Raw genomic sequence first — 16,471 nt, forward strand, 5'->3', positions numbered from 1 at the left:
CTCTTCCCCGCTCGCATCCCTACCGTTCTTCTTCTGCTGGCTCGTCCACAGGCCCTCGAGGTCCGAGAAGGCCCCCTTGCCTCCTGGGTCCACCGTCGACACCCTCTGCGCGTGAGTCCCCTTCCTCACCTCTTTGACTCGTTCCTCGTTCCTTGTGTGCGCTCTCTTTCTTTCTCTCTCTCTCTCGCAATCAGAGGATCACCGGCTCTTGGGAGAGTCTTCCCCTTAAACATCTCAGCCAACCACCTTCCATACCAAGCTATCTGTACACGTAGGTATATTCTCGAGCCTGTTGTGTCGATGTTGCGCGACGCTGTGCGACGCGACGCGATGCGTCCCGTGTCTCGTCCCGGCGAGATCGTGGCCTGGCGGATTGGTTCGAGAAGCAACCACGAAGAGGAAGAGATCGAGGTAAAAATGAGAGGAAAAAGAGCCGAAGGGGAAAGAGGAACGAGAGAGAAGGCAGAGATCGCGGGTGGTGGCGAGAGAGTGGACAAATGGTAAGAAGGAGAGAAACCGAAGAAGACGAAAGAGAAGTTGAGAGAAGCGATGGAGGAAGAGGGGAAGAGGTTGGGAGGATGATAGCGGCGAAGGCGGTTGGTGGAGGGCAGATTCGAAGCAAACTTTTACGGCACCCTACGTGGGCGAATTCTCTCGCGGGAGATCTCTCGAACGTTCCTTGGGACCTCGACCCCACGATCGTATGGCGACATCGTTTGCTCGAAATATCTATACTTTCATGGTGTTCCGGGATCCGATTCTCGTTCATCTCGAATGTCGTACATATAATATAGTCTCGTACATGTATGCTGGATTCGATTTTTTTATTTTTAATCGGCGACCGAATTTCAAACGATTCGAGCGAGCAAAATAAGAAAAAAGAAGAAAAATTATCATTTACCAATGAGAGGTTTGACGAACCAACGAGAATTCGACCTTTTATCCATTTTTCTATCGACTAGGAATTATTCGTGGAATTGATACTTAATCCTGAGTATATAGCAAAAGTCCGAACGTTACTCGAGAATAATTAGACTGAGAGAGATAGTAAGTACAGAAGAATAGGCCAAGAAGAACGAACGGGTGATCGCGAACGGATCGAATCGAATGAAATTGACGTAGAGCCTTAAAGGACGAGAAAAGGATGAAGAGGATCGTGAAATGACGCCGTCGTGTTGTCTTCTATTTTTTCTTTTTTTTTTTTTTTTTTTTTGTCGAAAATTACAAATTGAAGAGCAGCGTGGCGAGCAGGCACGCAGTACGCGTGTTAAACTCGACCTTTGAGGTTTTCTTCCCAGTAACGTTTCACTCCGTGAAAGCAGATACCTATGCATTGCTCTCTGACAAGGTTGCGTCGAGCCGGCCGCTGTCTAGTCGAAATAATATTGGTGGTCTTGTGGGCACATATCGTAGTGGTGCATAAGAAGGCGAGAGCTTGTATATAGAGAACCGTCTACCAAAGAGGGGGAGGAAGGGTTCCAAGGAGCCGGTTGGCCAACGGAATGTGGCTTGACCGGCCAACCATCCCCCGCCTCCTCTACCATGGATTCATCGAGAGAATAAGAGAGAAAGAAGGACAGTCAGATATAGGAGGACTGGCCCAACTACCTTTGGATCCTAATGGGCCCCATTGGGGTGCCTCGAATATTCTTTCGCTATCTTCGGACATCTTCGCCGTGAGATTTGTAATCGAGGCGAGCGCCGTTTTTTCGACGTTCCCGCTTTCAAGTACCTGCGCTGCTCCCCTAATATTCCACGTCCACTTTCCCGATGCATCCAACAATATCGATATATATATCGGTATTATCCTTTATACGCTGCGAAACTAGCACGATTCGTGCGTTCGAAACGTACGATTAGACAGATAGAAACCGCGTATATTATCGCATATAGGTCTATCTTGATCTGTCGCAATCGTACCGAGGTATTTGCAACTCTACCGCCTGCGATTATTTCCCTGTACGGACAGCAGGCTGATGGAAATGCTCGGAAACTACGAGGCTATCCGTCGACGATACGACGAGCTGCCCTAAGAAGATGCGTGTAGCTGATGCGGTTCGCAATCTCGCCGCATGTAATGCCACCGTGTCGCATTAACGATTCGCCGTTCTCGAGAAACGTTCGCCAGGAATCGTTCGCGCGCTCGATTGTCCGTAGAAACGTTTGCGCAAGCTACTTACACGCAATTATATATTTTTCCAGTGATCCCCAGGTCTCTGTCCTTGCAATATCTCCTCTATGAGGAGTCGCGTCTCGATTCGCCGCGTTGCGTTTGCATCCGAAGATCGAAAACCGGCGAACCGGTACAGGTCGCTCCGTGTAAAATTTCGCGACGTTACTCAAAGAAGTTTCGCAACTGGTCGTGGCCTGGTGGATTAGCTTTCCGCTCAAGTACCACCTAAATTTATTCCACGAACGTTTCGCGCATTCGAAAGCCTTCGAGCATCGTTCGTGGAATATCATGTGATTTCCACGTTTATTTGGCAAATAAACGCTTCTCTACTCGAGGCTCAAAGATGATCGACAAACACGAGCGAAATTCAGAAGGAGACACGGAGGGAAGTGAAATAAATGTATAAAGTAATGTAACGAAGCAAGAGATTTGTTAATAAACGCGGTGTGAAACTACGTCTCGCTCTGTTCAACGTTTCCTTCGAATTTCGGTGGAAAGGACCACCGTCTTTCTTTCTCTTTCTCTCCTCTCCTGTTTGCCAAGTCGCAATCGTCCCGAGTAGCACGTCTTACCTCCGTGACAAGCGTAGACAGCCACGGCAATTATTTGCACAATAACTCACGTTTTTGGTATCAACAAATAAATTGGAAACACTCGTGCGCGTGAGACGCCGGTCATTTTTTTCTTTTATTAATATTCATTTCATAGTCATTTCTTTCTCGCGCGCCTTGTTTCCTCGTTCGTCGCGTTTCCGACCGACTGTCAATCTTCTCGTATCAACGATCAACATTCAAGTACGACATCCTCTCGTAATTTATTTGCAAATCACGCCGGCAAGAAAAGTCGAATTACTCCCGCGGCCTGAACGTTCTCGTAGATCTTGTCATCCCGCAAGTACGCAAGCGCTCTATGGTCGTTCGCTTACGGGATATTACGAAACGGAGGAGGACTGGTTAACATTGTCGCTGGTTGCCTGATTTTTCCAATGAATAATCCGCGGCTACCTAAGGAGATTGCGGCGAACAATCGCGGTCGCGGTGACGCCGTCACAGAACCAAAGTTCCACGTCCGTTAGAGGAGACAATGATCGATACCCGAACCTGGAAGTGTTTCGTTTCGAGGAGAGGTTTTGTACGCAGCGACCGTGCGTTTCACTCGCGTCGATCGATCGACACGGAACTTTCTGTTTCTTCGAAACGAAACGCTACCGTGAATATAAATGTCACACACTCACGCGACAAAAATTTTCCAGAGTCCAATCGCCAAAGGAACGAAGCAAGAAACGCCGAGCAGTGTTTCTTTCCTTTTTCTTCTTTTAATTGCTCTGTTCGATTGCGGATTTCTTTTCGGGAGAGAATATTTGAAAAGCGGCGGGTCCGCTAAGAAGAATGGGACAGTCGTGTCGATTTAACGAGGCACTGGCAAACAGGCGCACGGGTGACGGTGGATGGCGGCGATTTAATCGCGGTTCTTTCAACCGCGAAGTTGACTTGCCCCCGCGATCAACGGAACTATTGTACTCCCGAAAAAGGATTTGTCGCCTCTGAATACGGTGCCAACGAAATAGCATCGTCCGTCCGGCTCGTTATCCGTTTTGGTCGCGTTCGAACGGAAAAATTCATTGAAATCCTCCTGCGCGTTGAGAGAAAAGCGTGAGAAACATTGGACGAAGGAAACTGTACCGGTCAGCTAATAACCGCGCGATTGCTTAAATCGTGTTCAACCGTGGATCGATCGATCGACGCACGGTTGTTCTTTATTTTCAAACGCGCTTTGCCGGCTATCAGGCCGGAATACCTGTTCGAGGGGAAAAAATCCGTCTGCAAATAGCTTCGAGAAAGCTGTGCAATCTTCTTCGTCCGTGGCATAGTGCCTTAACCGTTTTAACGGCCGCGAAAGAAGGAGGCTGCAGCGCGAAGGGCAAGAGCAGAAAAGCCGAGAGAACGAGGGAGAGAAGTCGAGCGTAGGTATATATGTACATATATATATATATTCGGATGATCGCGCGTAAGGAAGGCGAAGCAGCTTCTTCGCTGTGTGATAGAGACGGGAGGACCACGACAACGGCTCACGTGCGAGCGGCAAACAAGGAGAAAGGAGAAAAAACGAGAGGAAGGAAGCGAACAACTGGGAACAACGAGGAAAAGAAGGACTAGACTTGGGGACAGAGGATGAGGATGACTATGACGATAACGATGACGATAATGACGATGATGATGATGAAGAGGAGGAGGAAGAAGAGAAAAGGAGAAGAAGGAGAAGAAGAAGAAGAAGACGAGATTTTCTGTTGGAAGGTTTGCCGAAGGGGTCCAGACCGAGCTCCATCTGCATAACCGGTATATACCGGCAATGTAGACTGGCATGAAGGTAGAATCGAGCATGTCCTCGGCACGTTATATCGCTCGCCTCGTCCTCGTACAATACGAAGTGTAGAGAGGCCTCGAGGCGGTGGAAAGAAGAGAAACGAGCAAAGCGAAGAGAAGAGAAGAGAAGAGAAGCGAAAAGGGGCAATAAAGAGGCAGAGGATATTCGTGTGTAAGAGTAAGGCTCCGAGAACGAGCACACGCGGTATCCCCGCCGGTGAAACTGGTACTGAGGTAGGAGAGAAAAGCGTAGGCGCGCGAGTATCCGCCGACCGATGACATCATCGGTGTTCTGCCTCGAGTCATTCTCTCTTGAGGCAGAAGACTCGCTCACTCACGGGAGAAACTCTTTGGAGAACTCTCCCTACGAGCGAACGAGCTTGATTTTTCTTTGAAACATCCCCGGGGGCTTCCGTTCGGCACACGCTGACTTTGCCGCCAGAATCAACCGAAAATAACTTTCCTTCTCCTTCCTGGCGCTGAACGCTTCCTACGCGTTTGCCATTCATCCTTTCCTCAGAGGCACGATCGAACGATCTGGAAGTTGGGGCCGAGAGAACGTCGGAAAGAGAAATTGTACAAGAGCGACCGTCGCAGCGACGTGCGAGACACATTCCTTACGTATCTGGTCGTTCGGAGACTTCAACACTCGCGGACTCGCAACCGCAATGTCGATTTCTCGGCAACGTCGACGAGCAGCGAAGAGAGCAACGCAGAAAAATCTGTCGTCTGGCGAGAAATCAAAGAAAAGACACGCTCCGAATTGGATCGACCGCACGTTGTTTCGAGGATGGTCGACTTTGAGCGGAATGAAGCTGTTAACCTGCGGGATTAGCCTTTCAGATTCCTAATCGTATGGAAATGTGGAACGGTATCGCTTAGAAAACGTTAGGCCAGATTCTCTTGTAAAACTATCGACGTGCTCGCTCGACGTCGAAGCTGTGTGTATCCCCCTTCCATCCCGCCGCGCGAGATCTTTTTTCGAGACAGGTTTAACAGATCGATCGGCCGTATTCGAAGATAAGTTTTCAAGCGCGCCACGTATGAAACAGGAAACGACAACTCGGTGGGGAAGAGATCGTGAAAATAGAAGGGCTCTCTCGAACTTTTACCTGAGACGCGGAGAAACGATCTTACAAAGGTAAAAGACTGGGTCGGGTACAATTTGGAGGAAGTATCGAGCAGAGAGTGCGAATATTCCCTGCGTTCTATTTATTTTTTAAATCCTCACCTCGTCGATTGTTCTCAGATGTTATTTCCGCTTAAACTGTACGCTCCTATCTAGGAAACGTTGTACAATATTGTGCCTCCGGATTAGTTCAAACTTCGTCAGTCTTTTAATATTTTTTAGTAACTTATGCTGTAATTTACAACTGTCCAATTTGTATTAAAGGTTTTTCTTATGCGTTTATGGACAATTTGCAGAGATAGATTTCCGTTTAAGCTCAGTCTCTTTATTTGCGTTCGCGAAAAATACGAAAATCGCGTATAAAGTAAAAATTCGTTCCTTCGAGATCGACTTTTATCCATAAAACGCGGAGTTTTATACAGTTGGCTAAGTGGAAAAATCGAGAGAAATGCGCAAGGGAAACGCGAAATATTTGCGGGAGGAATCGGCACGGAGAGAAAAGAAGGACGCGCGACAATGGGCGGCCCGACTATAAGAAAATACGGGAGCGTCGGGAACCTCTCTAAACTCGAAACCTGTGCCGGGGCCGTCACGAATAAGGGGCGAGACATCCATAAACTTACTTTGGACCTCGGGGCTCACGGGGGTTCTGGAGGTAGGTTTTTCTTTTTACCGGGTCAGGCAGGTGCGAACCGATTTCTATAGTCTTCTCTCGGTAACGGCCGTTCTTCGGTGCCAACGGTTCGAGCTTTACCGGCGGCTTCCGCCGAACGAAATCTCCTCTCGAGTCCAATCAGGGAAAAACGCTTTTATCCCTCTGCACGATCTCGACGTTTCTAGATTCTTCTCCCTTTGTGTCGTTCACTGCGGAAATAGACGAAGAAAACGAGAGCAAACTAGTAAAATAATTTCACCGTGTAAAAACCGTTTTCCTCTATCTATATATCTATCTATCGCAACTTCCTGTAGGTCTGATCGATTAACGGCTCTGCGTCTATTCAGATTGCTTTCGTCGATAGTTACGCGTGTCCATCATGTAAATCTTCTACAACTCTTCCGTGTAATCGCAATGAGTCTCTTTCATTCTCGAAATGTGCGAATAAGCATTCTCTGTGGCTAGTCTCTATCGTCTGTCGAGGATGAAAAAAAGGTTGTACAAATACACGAGATGGTTCTTTTTCGAAGCTTTTTTAGTCACCTCTCGTTTATGGAGTATGGTGTATTTCGAATTTTCTTTCAGTCAGGTATTTTCAATCGGTAGTATCGTTGTAACGCACAATGAAAGTCTCAAGATGTGTTTCGAATAAAAATCGGAAGATTTCATGGCGAAATTTCGAATCTACGTTCGTTCGAACGGAACTAAAATTTTGTTTACCTATTTTCTTCACAGTTTATGTATTCCGAGTTCGTTGTAATTCGACGAATATAATTGTGCGGAGGAAATGTGATTCTTCTCGGACAATTTTCTGAAATCGAGATTGGTTTGTCGCGTCGCGAGACGGAGTGAAACAAGTGGCTGATTTGAGACAGTAAAAAATCAGGTGTGCGCAAGGAAAACGGGAGGAACGGCGAAGCAAGGACGGCGTACATCCGGCGGAAGTCGAAGGGCGTCAGCTCGTGACGCCAACGCTTGTACGCAGGGCTGAATTAGCTTTGTATCTGGGCAGATGCAGGTGAGTTACCAGGACAGAGGGATATAACAGTACCGATCCTACCGAAAGATCCTTTTTCGAAACGAACAATAAAAATCGACCTTGACCAGGTGGTCGACTAAGCCAGGAAATTCTTTGTCGGGAAATTTTAATAAACAGATTTTTCGTCCGAACAAATTACAATGAAGCTTGTTTCGTTCTTGCCAGGCTTGTGATTTACAATAGCGTTCTGAACGCGGATAATTATTTAATTTAATTTTAATAATCTTTTTTGTGGCATTGAAGGAAATAGGTGATACGATCGATATGATCATCGATACGATCGAATAAATATGATTGACGAAGAACGTGAAGAGTAGATTTTCGGCGCTACAGTCGAGATGCCGATATCGAGTTCGACCTTCGAGGTCCTGGCACTCGCAGGCAAACCGATACGCATGCAAAATTTCATTCACGTAAGCGTCACGTACGGCTTAACGTTGCAATAACATTCCAAGAATAAGTTGGGGCCCGAAAGTTCGTCGGTTCTTTGTTCACCGCTGTTTTAACAACGAACAGAATTTAACTTCGAGAATTTCCGTCGAATCGGGAAATCAGAAAGGAAAATTCGAGCAAATTGAAGAGGCAGACGTTTTCGAGAGAGAGAGAGAGAGAGAGAGACCGAGCCGAATTCATTTTCGAAAATCATTCGCGAGAGGCACCGGGCCTGGTTGGTCGATCGGTCTCCCGTCGTGACCTTTAACAACATTGAAATTGCGATTGTACATCACCCGCTCGTGCACATGCCTTCCGTCACGGCGCTGCCTTTCCCACAAACTGAAAATGGATGACACGTGTGGCCGCGGAACTTCCCAGGACGTTAGTTTCAGACAGCGGAACCGATTCTACGCCGTTCAAGGAGGCGTATCTTTTAGGGTGCATAAATGCGTTTGCACGTAAAAGGAGGTAAAGACGGAAAAGAAATCTTTCCCGCCGAACTAATTATTTTTATGGGTTACTTTCAGTGGGCCTTTACTCGCCCCACGCCATTCGACTAAACAGTCGAGTGTACGGAAAGAAAGAAAGAAAGAAATAAAGAAATAAAAAAAGAAGGACCGATTACCTTGAAACAACGAGCGGTGGCCGAAATAGCCGTCATTTTCGTGGCACGTCTCGCTTAACGTACAATTTAAACTCGAGGCTGAAAATATATTTTACATTCGGCGTCACGTACCGCCAATTAGCAAGTGAGGCACGCGGATGGCGACAAACAGACGTTGCGAGTCGCGATTCTTCTGTGATAAGAGCAACGTATCTGGATTGAAGTAACGGACATCAAAAAACCATTGTTGGATCTCTCGAGATTCTCAGCGAAGGATATAAATTACTCGAGAATGTCGTGACGAATGTCGAACGAACGATAAAAAATCGAGAAGAAGCGGTCTATCATCGAGGCAGGCACGGAATTCCCACGCGATGTATACCACTGAATCTTCCCCGCGAATTCTCGTGTTCCATTGCTAATAGATTCGACGAGATAAGGACCGACGAGAAGATCGAATGAAACGAAGAGAACCACGACTGACTTGTTTTAATTACAGTTCGGGCGCGATCGGGTTTAGGACACGCAGTCGATGTCAAGGTAGCGAAGATTGGATCGATTTCGTTGGCGAAGACGACGAGTTCAACGCCGGAGAAGAGCCGGGGAAGAGCGAGGATATTCGAGAACAGAGGCGGTTCGGGCATTCGAGAAATATTCGACTGGCCGGCCGGCGATCATTGTGGTGACGTGGTGAATTTTCTTCGAAAAACGAGAGGACAGGCCGACTCTACGTAGGAGAGGTACGTACGAGGTCGAGCCTTCACCTCGATCGCGGCGTACACGTACGTGTACAGGTAAACGTACGTAGACAGATACGCGGGCGAAACGACCGGTGAGAGAGTAGAGAAGAAAAGAGACAAGGCGAGGAAAAGAGATGGAAAAAGAAGACAGAGGAAAGAAAAAGGAGGACGAGACGAGACAAGACGAGACGAGACCAGACGAGACGAGACCAGACGAGACCAGACGAAACGAAACAAGACGAGACGAGACGAGACGAGACGAGACACGTGGAATCGTGCAAAACGGAGAAGAGAGAACAGGAGGAGAAGGAGAAGATGTGAAAGGGTAGAGAAGAAGAAGAAGGGTGGGAAGGAGGGAAAAGGAGGAGGCGCGAGAGATCGGTAGAGGGGTCATTGGTTGTCCGTTGTGCACTCTCAACGTATAGGAATCGTTATGGACCGACTATAGCCGTTGGAATGCGTCCTTTTTTCCCTTTTTCTGTCTCCGTATATACCTGGCGGGCTACTCTCGCTCCGTTGTGGCGACGACGTTGGCGGTGGCGGTGGCAGTGGCGGTAACCACTGGATAGTGAACCGTCTTGCGGACAATCTCGTCGGCCGGCGACCGGTACAGCCGCGGAGGAAAGGAACTCCGATTCGCCTTAATGGATCCGCGCCGCCTTCGAATGCTTCGGCTCCGAGAGTCGTCGACGCACACCACGTCTAAAGCGACCACAGCGGCCAAGCCATAGGCCGGCGGTGAGGAGAGCCTCGAGCCTCGGACAGTGGAAATGGAAATTTGAGCCTTCGCGCTGACGCGGTGAAGAAAGTGAGAAAAACGAAATGACGAGCGAGATGTGGCCGCTCTCTCGAAACGAAAACGTGGCCCTCGGTAACGGAGAATCAGCCGCCGGGGATCTCTTCGAGGACAAAAAGTTGAAAAAGAAGCGCGCGGGTCAACGGATACCTGTAAAACGAAAGAAACAAGAGAGGCGGGGGGGAAATACACGGGGAGGAGGACGAGCCGTGTGGAAGGATCGGCAACTCTCCGGCGAACCATGGAGAAAAGTATTCGGCAACGAAGGGAACGGAGAGGAGAACGAGGAGATGACGGCGCGAGGAAAAGCAGACGAGGCAGTACGATAAAGAACGAATCAACCAGGTAGAAGGACAGGGATGCCGCGGTAATGCTCTTCGAGAGAGAGTCGGCCAAACGAGGAGAAGAGACCGGAGAGGGAGAAGAGAGAACGATAGAAGACGGATGTATATAGGTAGGAGGACAGGTAGTCGACTCGAGGAAAGACGAGACCGAACGAAGAGCACACACACGCACACGCACACACGTACACAGGGGAAAAGAAGAGACGAGAGAAAAGAGAAGATCCCACGTAGAGAAGGAGCGGTAAGGAGCGAAACGGAGCGGGGTAGAAAGCGAACGAGGAGAAACGAGGGGGGAAGAGAGAGAGAGAGAGAGAGAGAGAGAGAGAGAGAGAGAAAGAGAGAGAAGAAAAAGACTCGATCGAGAGAGAATCTCGTATGTACACCGGCAGTTCGGTTCGGTGACGTCATGACGTCGATTTGAACGGACCAATGAGCGCTCGAAGCGAAGCTGAAGAGGTAAAGAGGACGTGGAAGGGGACTGAAGGGGCCGAAGAGGCCCCAAGGGGGGCAGCAAGCTCTAGGTTCTGGAGTATGAGGGGGAAGGAGTAACGCGAAAGGTGCGTGCGGCCCCGGACGTGGGGCGCGGGGCCAGTTGATCAGTGAGTGCGGTAGTGATCTCATCTCGTACCGCGCCAGGTGTGACTCCTTTCTTTCCTCTTCTTTCGATTCGAGTCTATGTGCCCTTGGTAAGACGGAGCAAGTTGTAGCCGGACTTAAAATTCACGTATCGACTCGGCACCGTGTCCTCGATACCGAGCAACAGGTACGCTCTCTCCTCTTCTTTTCGTACAAAATGAAATAGCCACGTCGTCGAGATTCCATTCCATTTTAATTTTTAAAACTTGCACCTCCCCCACCGAGTTCCGAGCTCGATTTTCAATCAGATTTCCAGTCGTAGAGCAAATTCATTTCAGTGAAATTCAATTCCATGTAGGCAATAGTCTCTCTAGCCTGAAAGCAGAAGAGATTAGTGCGAGAAGTTTCAAATTAAAGCTCATTCGTTTGACTATGGGTAAACTTGACTAACAAGGTCGACACGAACATTGCCGCGTTCGCATGTTGATTAAATTCTCGGCTGCCCGTTTTTTCCCTAACGTGGTCATTCTCTCCTCGTGCGGTGTCCGAACTGTTCCCTCTATCTTCTCTCATATTTTTTTCATCGTGTTTCGCGGGTTTCATTAGAAGGCTCAAAACTTAAAAGTTCCAAGGGTGCAGCGTTTGTTCTTGCTCGATTCCTCGAGCCACTCCGAGCCGACACCGCTCGTTGCCGATTCGCACCGTTTCGCGTGCGAATTTCCTCGGCCCTCTTAGCAACAGGTTGTATCTGCCTACCGTGGAAAAATAGCCGTCGTTCGAACGCTTTTGTTCCTCTTCTTCTCCCATGTGTGCGCTCCAAAATTTTACACGAAACCCTCCTCTCGCCATCGTCTTTCCTTTCCACACATTTCTTCGCGAGCGAGAATACCTGAAAATCGATTCGCAAAAACTCGACCGAAACTTTGAACCGGCGTTTTCCAAAGTTCGCCGCGAGCCAGCGAAACACAGCTCTTGTCCGCGCAATTCTAATTCGATGCTGTTCTCACCTTCAAACCGGTATTAGCGCGAGAACATATGATCATAACCGTGACGTCTAATTAATTATGCGTATCGACCGCAGTGTCGAGCACAACTTTTCCACGACGTTCAATACAGTTCAGTTTCGACGATCGTTCTCCTCTTCGAAAAAGAAAAAGAAAAAGAAAAAATTTCAATCGAACGTGATTCCATACGTCTTCCATGCAACCTGTTTGAATCATTTTCTTTTTTCTGCCCGCCAAGAAGTAAAAAAAATTTCTGCGTCACAGCCACGACGAGGATCGGCGCTGGCGCGGGCGCACGGCGACGCGGTATAGCGTTATGGCACTGCGGAAGCCTGTATCGCGAACAATCTTCAACGTGCCGGCGAATGCATTCGAGATTTGCACGGTAGAGCGAGCGACCGAGAAATAAAACGCACATATGCATACCTGCGTTCGACCGCGCCGCGTGTACGTGGAACCGAGCCGTGAATCCTTCGATTCGCGTTGCCAGTGACACCGATTAAAACCGGGTCCGAGCTGGCCGTCGAATAAAAACCGGTTCCTTGTGAAATGAAACAGCTCCTCGGAGCTTTTCGGCTCGGGACTTCTGAATTCCTCTTTGCCTGGCAACTCTGCCAATTGTACGTTACGTTACCCGAGATAAAATCAAACGACTACGCACTCGGCGATCGTAAATTAATTTGCGTAAGTTAAACCGTTTTGTTAGGTAAATAGCAGGACAGGTATCTTTCAACCGCAACGTTCCCTCCCATTAGTTACATCGTATAAATATTTAAATGAAAAGAAGGAAAATTCCTTCGGCACTCTCGGCTGCAATTCGGTTGTCTGTTTCTTTGATATTTGGAAACTCTGATCCAACGGAATTTCCATTAAGATCTTTCAATTTAATCTTCTTCGAACTCGAATGCTTAATTTCGTTTCTCGAGCGACCATTTTTATTTTTCGTTGGACCGAAAACGCACGAGAATGCAAATAAAGGAAACTAGTTTCCACGGAGGTGTGTCAATCGCGAGTAGGAGACGGCAAAGATATTTTAAGAAGCGAAGCGAGGAAAATCCTATTCTTCTCGCGGACCTCGAGGATCTCTTTTCTTTTTTGTCGCGCCTTCTCGGGGAGGGACCCCGTTCCAACCGCGTCAGGGAAATTAAATCAAGCTCGATAACTACGCCACGAAGTGATAATGATTATAAGTGAAGCGACATTAGCCCCGGCTGTCTCGAGTATTCGTGCAGCTGTGTTTGCGTAAACGATTGGTAGTCGCCGATCGAAAACCGGCCTCGTTAGGAAACGAATTTACTACCGCGGGGAACGTACGTACACATACACATTCGTTCAACTCCGTTGGTTTCGCGAAACTTCTGTCCACCGAGCACCGTCACGATTTTCCCACTGGAGGGGTAAGTTAGTGATTTGGAAAATGCGCGTGTCGACGCGTACCGGCCACGCACCGGGATATCCCGTAGCGTAGTTGCGCAACGAATTCACCGGCGCAACAGAAAAGTTCTCGATAAAACGTAAAGTCAATAAAGACGTATCGTGCAAAGACCCTGTCCAATATCCCGATTGGACACCGAACTGTTAATTAAATCGTAAACTGTTAATTAGATTGTTAAACTGATCGGCCTTGGTCACTCGACTTGACGCCGAAAATAGCTTTCCGCAAGTTCGCCGATTTTTACGAGAGATTTTGGAGAGCAAGCCATCGTTTCTTCTCGTGGCCCCGTGGATCTTGTTTCTCGATATTAGCGTCTCTCGCGAGAGGAGACACAGGAGGTGTAGGCGCATAGGTTGTACTGTAACAATCGTGACAAACAAATAGAAATGAATCGAAGGCCGGCTTATCGTGAGAGATAGATACTCACCCGTGTTTGCCGTAGGTATGTACGTGACGATGGACTTGGCGGTTCGGATAAGTCATTCCAGCAGCAGCGGACTAGCCTAGAAATCTCAGCCGCCTCTGTCGTTGTAGCACCTTTTAAATAGAAACAAAAACGAAATAATGAAGGAAATTAAACGTTAGAAAGTCGGGGATTATCATCGAGGGGCTAAATCTTTTCGATCGATGCACGCCCGATACGAGAACGAATCAGAAATGAATCGGCTGTTTCGCAGGTGAGTGCGTCACGGTTTTTCCTTTTCTCTCTCTCTCTTCTTTTTTCATCGTTTGCTCTTTAATACGGATCTTTTATACTTTCACTCTCGTGATAAAATGCTTGCGCGTTTCTCCATTCGATTCGATTTCAAACAAAACGTTAAGGACTTTGTTTTCTTTTTTCTCTCTTTCTCGAGGAGTATTTTACATTCTCAAGAATTGTGGATGTTAACGAAAGATCGAAAGTAGTAAAAATCGTGTCGTAATCTTACGAATTATCTGTTGCGAAATCCGATAACGCTGCTGAAACTGGCGTATTTCGCCGCGTTCGTATCAGATTCGATAAGCGTGTTATTTAAATATAAAATTACTGACAAAACGTGTCCGATTTTTTTTCATTGTGCCGAGACGTCGGTTTCTCGGGAAATTTATGCACGTTCTACTCTCACGGTCGTATGCACGTATTTAATATCGAGATTGAGAAGTTGCGCAGATAAAGAGACGGGAGGAAGTGCGGGAGGCACCGAACAGCTTGATGATAAAATAGAATCCAGCCACGCGTGCACTGCAGCGTGAGATCATAACTTTCTCCAAATGGAAGCTCTTACGAAACACTGTGCTGGTCTACTGGCGGGTTGACCGGACCGAAAAGCACAGTGCTGGATAATCAGAAACCGTTGCTGCGGTCCTCCAAAAGAAAAAAAGGAAAAAAAATATTTCGCTCGCGTTCTGGATAACAATCGATAATGCAATCAACGAGTTGTCGAGTTGTCTTAATTTCTTTTTTTTCTAATATGTATCGCTCGACTCTCGAGTAGAAACCGCGCGATAAGTTCCCCCCGAGCGCGAATGTTCACAATTACTTTCGACCGTCGTATTAGTAGCGTGTATTCAATCAGCTCGAGCTGAACATTAACGCGTAATGTAACTCGGGATCGGGAATTGATCTCCGTATATCCGCTGGCGTTCTCCGGGCATAAGTTTTGTTCAAATCGCGAAACAGTCAGTCGGAAATGGTAATCAGGAAGCTCGATGATACCGCAAGATGCCACGGCTCAGAACCAAAGTAATTATGACGCAACGATATGTACAACGTCTCGTCTCTTCGACCATTTACGTTTCACTCGAAACGACTCGGTGCGAGCAGCGCACGTTTAATCGAAAACGTTACCACCGTGTGTATGCCCCCGATACCGCTTTCTCTGCGTTTCGGTGCTTTCAGGAGGAATGACTTTGGCCTGGTAGTTACGAATGGAAAAATTTCCAGATATACGCTCGTTGCCTCTGGCTTATCCTCTCTACCCGAGAGGCCCGCGTCTCTCTCTCTCTCTCTCTCTCTCATATCGGCTGACTTTCACTCCGAAATGTCAACGTGGTTGTGTTTCACTTTTCAAAAGCCGTGCATATCAATCAATTTGTGGCTAAGGCGACAAAGGGACGATTGTTGTTAAAGCGTGTTTCCGATTTCACCGTATCTTTCTGTTACAGAAGTGGGGACACCAACGGGGACGACACGTGCATGCCATTATCTGCAACCGGGGAATAGCGATTTCTCGCGCAGGAGGAAGACGACGCTCTTCTTGTATCAACAGACGTTAGACGTATCGATCCGTGTGTGCGTTCACCGATTTTTACGATCTCTACGAATAGACGAGATCCGACGATTGTCGGATTGGCTGCCGGCAGAGCAGGTTTTCGATTCACCGATCGTTTGATTGGCTGGCAGGACGAACTACCACTGCAAGTATTTCAATGGTCGAGAGAGGCAACAAGAAGATCTTGGCGCGGACATTTTCTTTGGTTATCTAGCTGTATGAGTATTATTCGACATCATAAAGCTAGGTTACCGGAGTTAAGCTCCTCGCCATATCAACTTCCACCGCTCTTTCATCGTTTTTCGTTTTCGTCGTTACCGCTCGGTGATCAGCGAACGTCAGAATTAACGGAAACACGAATAATCTGTATAATAAATATTTGCCATTTGTCTATTATTGTAAATAAATGTGAAGTTTGAAAAAAGAAAAATTTCCTGCAAAACCCAAACAATCCCTACTTGAATTGTATTTATTGACCATATCAATGAAAGAAAGAATTAACGATGCATAGAAGAATTTACGATGAGCGAAAAAAAAGATCGTGCCTATAACCGCGCTTCGAACATTTCTGTATTCCATCTGCATGAAAATCTACGAGTTGGGCATTTGTAATTACTAGAAATGTCATTGCCACGTGACTCGATTACCTATCAAGAACATTTCCGAACTTACAAACATCGATATTTCGTGGCCACGTTTCGTGAAATATTTCCGAGAAATATTGACTATCAAACTTTGGACATTGCCTTATTGATCAGTTCGTATTAAAATAAACACGATTACAGATGAATAAAAAAAGGAGAAAAAAAACGGTTATGCTCAAACGGTTATTCTCACCAGTTGCCAAATTTGAAGATATACTCTGATAAATTAAACTCTTTTCGTATCTTGTAATTAAACGAATTAAAAGAAGCTCGAAATTGTAA

The 16,471-nt window shown here is 47.2% G+C and overlaps 2 long non-coding RNA genes across 2 annotated transcripts; one reads left to right on the plus strand and one right to left on the minus strand.

Annotated features, from left to right (window-relative positions):
• Positions 1 to 938: 938 nt before the first annotated feature.
• On the minus strand, positions 939 to 10,442 carry LOC122526989. The gene is made up of 3 exons (XR_006306260.1): positions 10,432 to 10,442; positions 2,308 to 2,313; positions 939 to 1,737 (listed from the first exon to the last, which is right to left on the minus strand). It is a non-coding gene; the product is annotated as an uncharacterized LOC122526989 (long non-coding RNA).
• A 328-nt stretch (positions 10,443 to 10,770) lies between these two features.
• LOC122526988 lies at positions 10,771 to 15,946 on the plus strand. The gene is made up of 3 exons (XR_006306259.1): positions 10,771 to 11,041; positions 13,736 to 13,970; positions 15,439 to 15,946. It is a non-coding gene; the product is annotated as an uncharacterized LOC122526988 (long non-coding RNA).
• The last annotated feature ends 525 nt before the right edge of the window (positions 15,947 to 16,471 follow it).

The sequence above is a fragment of the Frieseomelitta varia genome, unplaced genomic scaffold (genome assembly GCF_011392965.1).
Source record: "Frieseomelitta varia isolate USP_RPSP 00005682 unplaced genomic scaffold, Fvar_1.2 scaffold_206, whole genome shotgun sequence".
NCBI lineage: Eukaryota > Metazoa > Arthropoda > Insecta > Hymenoptera > Apidae > Frieseomelitta > Frieseomelitta varia.